Source organism: Triticum urartu, chromosome 7, assembly GCF_003073215.2.
Source record: "Triticum urartu cultivar G1812 chromosome 7, Tu2.1, whole genome shotgun sequence".
NCBI lineage: Eukaryota > Viridiplantae > Streptophyta > Magnoliopsida > Poales > Poaceae > Triticum > Triticum urartu.
In genome coordinates, this window is record NC_053028.1 from 73,359,086 (window position 1) to 73,368,002 (window position 8,917).

At 43.1% G+C, this 8,917-nt stretch overlaps 1 pseudogene; it reads right to left on the minus strand.

Annotated features, from left to right (window-relative positions):
• Positions 1–673: 673 nt before the first annotated feature.
• LOC125522717 lies at positions 674–8,664 on the minus strand (annotated as a pseudogene).
• Between the last annotated feature and the right edge of the window lie 253 nt (positions 8,665–8,917).

An 8,917-nucleotide genomic window follows, 5' to 3' on the forward strand; every position in this document is an offset into this window, starting at 1 on the left:
AGGACAACCTCATAAAGCGTAATTGGACATGACCTACAGGTGTAGTTTCTGTGATCGGGATGAGACTATCAAACATCTCTTTTTTGATTGCCCGTTAGCCAAGGTACTTTGGCAGACGGTCCACATTGCTTTTAGTATTAATCCACCGAATTCTGTTTATGCGTTATTTGGGACTTGGCTTAATGGGATTGAGCCTAACTTAGCGAGACATATTCGGGTTGGAGTTTGTGCTTTGCTGTGGACTATCTGGACTTGCAGAAACGATTTGGTTTTTAACAGATTATCATGTATACATTTTTTGCAGGTCATATTCCGAACTACGGCACTGATCCGTTCGTGGTCGCTACTCACCCAGATGGAGGCCAGGGAGCATTTGGTTACTGGGTCTTTCCGCTGGGAGATGGTAGCTCGGGATATTTTCAACCGGTTTGGATGGCGGTCATGTAATAGGATAGGCATTTAGCTTTCCTATCCTTTTTTAGCCAGCCGGTTGTGGCGTCTTCTCTTGGCTAGTTGGTGTTTCTAGCCCTTATTGGCTCTGTGTGAGCTGTTTGTGCTTTTTTTTATTTGTGGAGACCTTTGAAACCATGTTGACACTACTTTTTTTGGTTAATAAGATGGCCGTGTGCATCTTTCTGATGCAGAGGCCGGGGAATCACCCCTTTTCCAAAAGAAAAGCTAATCAGGAATGTATTCTACCATAACATTGCAAGTAGACACATATGCTCAAGTTTGATGAGCTACTATGACCATGCTAATGATACTATGAGCCTTACAATTCCGTACGGTTGGCAGGGTCGCAGATTTAGTCCCTCCTGTTTACCGGGGCAAGGAAATCTTCAGGAATCTACTCTGTTTACCTTCATCAATTCCAAAGGGCAGCGATAGCCCACCATGACAATACATAGAATTTGGTGTAGAAAGAGATAACCCGAGAAACTTCGAGACAATCTCTTCTAGATATTTGTGTTTGAAGTGTATGACCAATACTCCTTGACCAGCTCGCGAAAGAGAGATCCTTCAGTTTCCATGAGCTTTGTAGGTTTGTCAAACTCTACTACTTTCCCTGGAAGTGTTCATATATAGCTCATCAGTATGGGACATATCCACGATCAATTTGGCATCCTCACCCAAAGAAACATTACATTGCTTATAATTTGCCGGCAAGAGAAACATACCGTCACTCATTGCAAGTACCATATCGCAGTCCATAACTGTTGGTATACGGTGGGCAACTGTAATAACAGTGCAGTATTTGAATTCTGTCCGGATCGTCTTCTGAAGGAGAACATCTGTTGCATTGTCTATAGATGCTGTGGCTTCATCAAGAACTAAGATACGACACCTTCTCAGAAGTGCGCGTCCCAGGCAGAAGAGCTGCCTTTGGCCCATGCTCCAGTTTGACCCACTTTCCACAACTATTATGACAGGATCTTGATCAGTACTATGGATGAGATAATACCAAACATCATGCTACCACAAGGATATAGCTAATACGCATATGACTACTAACAATTTGACATATTTATTGGCACATGTATTTTCACACCTATTTTGAATTCTTGAAATGATTAGAGCTTTTCTGTTTACACACTATTAGTTTCAAAAGATGAACTCCAGAAACCAAAGTATAGATAAAGTGAAGTTTCCTACCATGTGAATCCAGTCCCTGTTCCTTCTCCTGGACAGCTTCAAGAAGTTGACATTTGGCAAGAACCTGCAAGCACAATAACAAATGGAGTAACCACTTCAGTTGGTGGGAGACTGGGAGGTCATCACCCACATCTGAGTTCTCCTCAACTCAAATTCGGGTGCCAATTTCTTCCATAAGTGAAAAGTTGTCTAGTTCCTCCAAGGGAATCTAGTTCTTATGAGAAAGGCAACTTGTCATTTGAGATTCCTCTAATTAAATTTATTCACCCCATTTTGTTAATGTGCTGAACTTTCTGAAATCGTTAGGTATATGTCAAATTAATCAAGCTGAATTGCCATAGTACTAAAAGAGGATGACCTCATGATTAAACATTGCATCAGCTTTCAGTGTCATACCTTGTCATCACAATCTTATCTTATCATTGCGTAAGATGAGGATAAACAACAAAGTTAGCTGTGTAGAATCTTACCTCCCATATTTTTTCATCTGAGAATTGCCCAAGAGGATCTAGATTGTATCTTATTGTACCCTGAAAAAGTGTTGGATCTTGTGGAATGATACCCAAACGCGACCGCAGATCATGTAAGCCTATTGTACTGATATCCACACAGTCTATAATTATTTTCCCTTCATCAGGTTCAACAAGGCGAAACAATGCACCAATTAACGTTGTCTTGCCACTTCCTGTTCGACCAACTATACCGATCTTATCTCCACCTTCAAAACTGCAAGTGATTCCATGTAGTACAAGGGGAGCATCTATCCTATACCTGATCTGTTAAATGAAAATCCATCACATACATTTGTTATAAGTGTTATTAGGTAGGATTTTATTTTACCTTGTAAGGTCTATGTGTACATATTTACATTGATTACCTTCAAATGCCTAATCTCCACATTGCCATTTTGGGGCCAATCTGGTAATGGTCGATTGTCTTCAATGACTTCTACTGCTTCACTTGGTATGTCCATGTATTGGCTCACCCGTTCCACCGAGATTATTTGATTCCCAAGGTTGCACTGGCTTTGAGTAAAGAAAACAAATGATGTATTTAGCGAAAGACCATAGGACAATGCCATTCCCACAAAACCTGTGCAAGTATGAAAGCAAGGAACTAATTAGTGCTACTATCTGTAATTGGACAAATTGAATGGTATCAAATATTTTATTTAGTTAACTCCGACGCATAAGCATTAGGACTAGAATTGCTTCTTCATAACAAATAAAAACTTATTCATAAAATCATGTGGTGGCTTGAGAAATGTACGGACTTTTATGTTCATAATGTTTTGCCCAGCCGAGGGCGGTAAATATAATTTTCTTGCAATAATAAACATTACTACCTCGGAGTGTGACATTCTTGAAAGCATTCAATCAAACTTTTCACACTTTAGGCATCTTTCCTTTCCTCCTCCCCAAGAAGCTACTCCCAGGACACTAGGGTTTCTCCTTCTCCCGTCGTCACGGCCGCAGGTCCGTGTTGCCTCCGATGGCCTTTGGGCCGTGGAGGTGCGGAGAATCCCGACCCTGCGCCAGCGGGAGGGATCCCGCTCTCGTTCTTGTTTGGTTCAGCGTCTCGGTAGGGGCTGTATGGCGGCGGCGATGTTCCCTAGTAGGAATAATATCTCCCATGTCTGATCCCCACCTTGATGTTGCGTCTACCATCATCGGAGGGCATGTGGATCTGTTAGGATCCAATCTTCGCATGTCTCTGGTCGTGTGTCTATATGTTTGATCTTTCCAATCTTCGCTTCTCTTTATCTGCGACGTTTGCTGTTCTGGTGCACTGGTCCTGTGGAGCTTTAACACCACGACTTCCCGACTGCTACTACAACAATGTTTGCCCGGCTCCGGAGAGGAAGGGGCAATGACGACGGCGTGCCTTCGCTCGCTTCAGTGCTTGTAGTCATCGCTAGGCGGTCTGCGGACCAGGTTGTAATCTTTGTTACTTCCGGTGTTCTCTATATTGCCATGACAGATGATGAATAGATTGAAAGTTTCTCCGGCAAAAAAAAGGTTTAAACTTTACTATTTTATATAATAAAAAGGTATTTGGGCTAGTAAGGTCAAAATACTATCATTGGATTTTTCATCAATATTATTTTCATAGTATGTAATGGTCAAATTAGTTTGTTGGAGACCCATGTCATGTCTGAAATGTTATCTATTCTGGTATGGAGGGAGTATCAAGTATATTCTCGTAGCAAAAGCTTATTTGAAGCAACGTGGTGCTCATATAATTGCTTACCAGGGCTAAAAGTTTCTTGAGGAAGAAGAGCCATGACAAAGGCAGAAGAAGAAAGAACTATGGCGCTCATTATTTCTATACGTTGAATCAACCATTCAGTTGCTGCAAAATTACAGAAATATGGGCTGGCATTCTTGTCAATAAGATCCAAATTTTTAGCAAAGAAACGATCTTCTCCCTCAAAGGCCCTTATCGTTATAGCCCCTGCAATCGATTCACCTAAGTGACTCGCAAGGGCGGACTTTGTAGTACCATTGATCCGCATTAATTCCTTGGCCGATGCTAGATAGTACCTCTGCATGACCAAACACAACAGGCTTCACTTATTAAAACTTTGAGTGCAAAACTGTGAAGTGTGAATGAAATCAAACAATCAAAGAAATGAGGATTAGCCATAAAGTAACAAAGTCACACCGATTACCTGCAACCTAATTGCCAAAACTATCATTGGCACGGATACAAACAGAACTTGCCATGTAACAACGGCCAATACCCCTAGATTGCTACATGCATTTAAGCTGGTACCAAGGCTAACCACTAATGCAAATGGAATATCGAGGTCAACGATACTCAAATCTGAAGAGACCTGCATTAGAAGAAAAAGGGAACAAGTTAATCCCTCATGAGAAAATCTCTGTAACTTGTTGTATCACCATTCCTTTAAGAACTCTTACCCGGCTAAGAACCCTTCCTAGAGGTGTAGAATCAAAAAAGGACATTGGTGCACGGAACAATGAATTGAGTAGCTGGGAAAATAAGGATCTTGATGACTGGACCCCAAGAACAACGACTGTTAAAGATCTTGATAGCAAGAAGATCATTGTGCAAGCTCCGATAATAATGTACACAGAAATTAACTTCAGTGTGCTAACATGAGGATTTTGGACATTAGCAGCCATCCATGAATTCTGTAATATCTGCCCAGCTACAAAAATTATGTGAGAAATCATACACAAGAAGAAATACAGGAAGCCTTTCTTCTGGCGCAGGTAAAGCATATAAGACTTGAAAACTGCATCCCCTGTTTCTCTTTCCTCTTTCTTGATCAGTTGATCTGCTGGTGATGATTTCATAGACTCTGTATATCTACTTCCATGAATACCATCTGTCTCCTTTATTGATGCTTCCTTAGATCTTTGATGGGGTATGTTGTTCTTATGATGCGAAACACCCATAGTATCTTTATGGGCATTTACAAGGTCTTTAAACTCTTCACAATCTGCCAATAGATCTTGATAAGGTGCAGACCGAATAACCTCTCCATCTGACATCAACTGCCAAGAATCATTTAGATGACATCAACAAATAAATAAAGCTAATTACAGATAAATATCATCATATGGTGACTTTTTTGAAGTGCGGAGAAATACCAAAATGGAGTCAAATACAGGTAGAAAATCCACTTGGTGAGTCACCAAAAGAACGGTCTTGTCTGATAGAGCACTCATGACATATTCCTGTTACAAAGAGCTTTGTAAAACAGTTCATGATCTTATAGTAATACAATATGTATCTGCTGGTATGATTCTTACATTGAAGAGACTTGTGGCTGTATGGGCATCAACAGCACTGAAAGGATCATCAAGAAGATAGATGTCTGCATTTTGGTATAGTGCACGAGCAAGCTGGACGCGCTGCTTCTGACCACCACTAAGATTTACTCCTCTCTCCCCAATTTGAGTACAATCTCCATATGGCAACATTTCAAGGTCCTTGACCAACGAGCACCTCACGAGTGTGTTGTGGTATCTTTGCCTGTCCATCGACGATCCAAAGAGAATATTATCTTGCACAGTTCCTGTTTGGATCCATGCATTCTGAGAAATATATGCTATTTTCCCACAGACTTCGATCTGAAATGTTTATCCGAAGATAAATAATTGTATATTAAGTTGTTAGGAAAAAAATGAATTGATGAACATACTACATGTTGACAAATATTGTCAACCATAATTTTCACAACAACTTTGCAAACCGAACTTGACACTGTTGTCAACAGGCTATGTTTATCTTAAACATGTATAAATGTCTAAATTCCGAGTATGGAAGCTATTTCAATAGAAAATGAAGTTAGTAAGAAAAAACATACCGCGCCTTCAGTTTTGGGGACCTCTCCGAGTACAGCAGCCAAAAGTGTCGACTTTCCTGATCCTACCTCTCCACAAATTGCGACCTTTTCTCCAGCTTTGACTGCCAGATTTATATTCTTTAGAGTTGGTTTTGATGTATTCTCATCCCACGAGAAGCTACAGGAATTCATCGCTATAGGGTAATCAATGGCACCATAATATTTCTTCCTAACATGCTCGTTTAGCTCAGGTGCATCAAGGAACTTTGATATCCGAGTGAAAGCAACCTTAGCTTGTATCACAACTGCAATAACATCGGGTATCGTCCTAACTGGGTCTTGCACGAGACGTAGAGTTGCCACAAAGGTGAATACATTGCTAGCATCAAGAGGGATTTTCAAAAGATAGCATGTTACAAAGGTTGCCACAGAAACCAAAGCAGGAGAAGCCCAGAACAAGAAACTGTTGTATGCCCTCCAAAGCTGGAATGCTGACAACCACTTGTACTCAACTTCCCTCAACCCCTCGATGACCTTCTTGAAGTGGCCTTCCCATGCATAAAGTTTCAAGACCTTCATATGAACTAGTGACTCGGACATGGCTTTCAATCTCACATCTTGTGCTTCCATAAGTTTGCTCTGAAATTTGTGTTGGAATCTGGCCAGTGGAGCATTGCAGAGTACGGTGAGAATGATGACAACCAATGATGAAATCATTGCAGCACCAACCGCATTGTATAGAATTGCCAGAGCAATGCAAAGCTGAACACTTGTTGTCCATGTTTGATGGAACCAGTATGGGAATTCCCCAATCCGATAGGCATCGACGGTCACATAGTTTATAATTTGTCCAGAGGAGTGCTTCATTTTTGCTGCATTTGATAGCCTCTGCTGTTTCTTATAAATAGCTGCTGACAGGAGTGACCTCGCCTGCAGTCCTAATCTCCGAGTGCGGAAATACCACTGTCTCTCCGACAATGATTCACAGCATTTGCAGACGAACAATAATGCAGCCAGCGCATAGCCTTCGTATTTAAAGGTCCCTTTCCCAAGTGATACATTGATGAATGCCTTGAGAATTATTGGGCCTGTAGATAAGGTGAGAACCTTGAGCAAAGCAAAGAAACCCGAGAGCATGATGGCACGCTTGTGACAAGAAACAATAGTCTAGAAGAATGATGGTGTGGCCTGTGACGGCGACTGCTTCCTGCAATTCAGCTTCTCCATGAGCATCGAGTACTGATTTTGCGCCCGATCTGCGGCGCCCAAAAGAAGCATGTCTTTGTCCTCAAGGGGATTCTCATAGCCCATCTTCATCAGAGGATTCAACCACCAAAACGACATCTCGCTGAAAAAACCAGCAGTAGCAAAGGGAGTGACCTGATGAGTCTCAGAATCAGCTGCCTCACCGTCTGTGTCCGTGTTGAGGGTCTTGTATAAACCATTTCCAATTCCTCCATACCCCTCTTCATCATGGCTGTGCCGAATGCCATAAATAAGAACGAGAACTGCACCTGGTAAGTACAGAACATCCAAACAGCCCTTGACAGTGATCATCTTCTCTGCAACAATAACAACAACTGAAGAAGAACAAATGAATGCTGCATAGACGGTCAGCAAGACCGGCCAAGACCTGACGAATGCCGCTCCAAGAAACCGAGGTCTGATGCTGAAAGCCAAGCTGGCAAGGACCAGATTCAGTCCTTGAGATAATGTTACAAGCCACCAATGTGGAAGGTAAACAACGGAAGCATCCTGACTGAAGTTACTCCCCAGCATCCAGAGTCCTAGCCCAAGATAAATGAAGCCCAAGCAGCCGGTGAACACCACGGCAGACAGGTGCAGCGGCGAGCCGAGACCGAGCATGACGAGCTGCCGTGCAGATGCTCTGCTCTGCGGAATTTTCACAAGCAGCTGGAGTGCGAGCAGAAACCCGAGCAGCGCGGCGATGCCGGTCGCCGCCAGATGGTTGGTGCAGGTGGAGGAGTCGAACATCTGCTTCAGAACGCATGAGGCCACGTCTTGGCCGGAGCATATCGGGCTCCCACACAAGCTCGTCACCCAGGAAGAACCTGAAGTGTGGTTACAGAGTATTGGAGTCAGACAGATGGCGTTCCCAGATTCCAGCTGGTTGCCGAAAATGATGCAGCGTGAGGAAGTCGAGGAGAGAGTTTACTTGTGAGGGAACCCATCCCCATCTGGTGGTGATTCGAGGCGGATCAGCAGCCCCTGCGCCAATCGTGGAGATGAAACAGGTTAGGACAGAAGAAGAGAGTACTCTGTTTCATGGAGGAACAGACAGACAAAGAAGAGAAGACGAGCAGCATCGCGGAGTCCAAACCCGATGAAATTGTTCAAGGGGAAATCCCAGTGCTCGCTGGGAACAAAAGGTGTCGGAAATCCAAAGGGGAAGATCGTCAATCGGCATTCGGCAGGGAAAGCAACAAATCTCCGCCGGGTTATGTTTGAAAGAGCTAAGCAAGCAATGGTGGTGCAAAGTGTTGACCTCTCTAGCAGACGGCTGCTCGGTGGTCAGCAGTGCCGCGCGCGCCCACCTCCTGACCTCCGCCCGCTCCGCGGCGCGAGCTTGACGATGCAAGAAGTTGCGCGCAGCTCTCTCAACGTCATGTGTGCTGTTTCGCTACGGGGACGACCGAAACAGTAGGAGTTGGGCGCGCTCTGTAGTGTGGACATGCGTGGGCAGTCCCATTGAAACTCTTTGTCAGTACTATTTTCTTTTAAAGAACCCGACTCTTTTTTTTTGCGATGAAAAGAACCCGGCTCTAGTGCAAGAGCGACCAGTTCACATAAACAAATGCGGGAGATAGCCATCCAACCATAGTTACATACATTTTCACAATAACTCAAAATAACCAGATAAAATTCAATCAAATTGGACGAATTTTCATAAAAACACGACAGATTTCGTTGAGAGTAGGATAATTT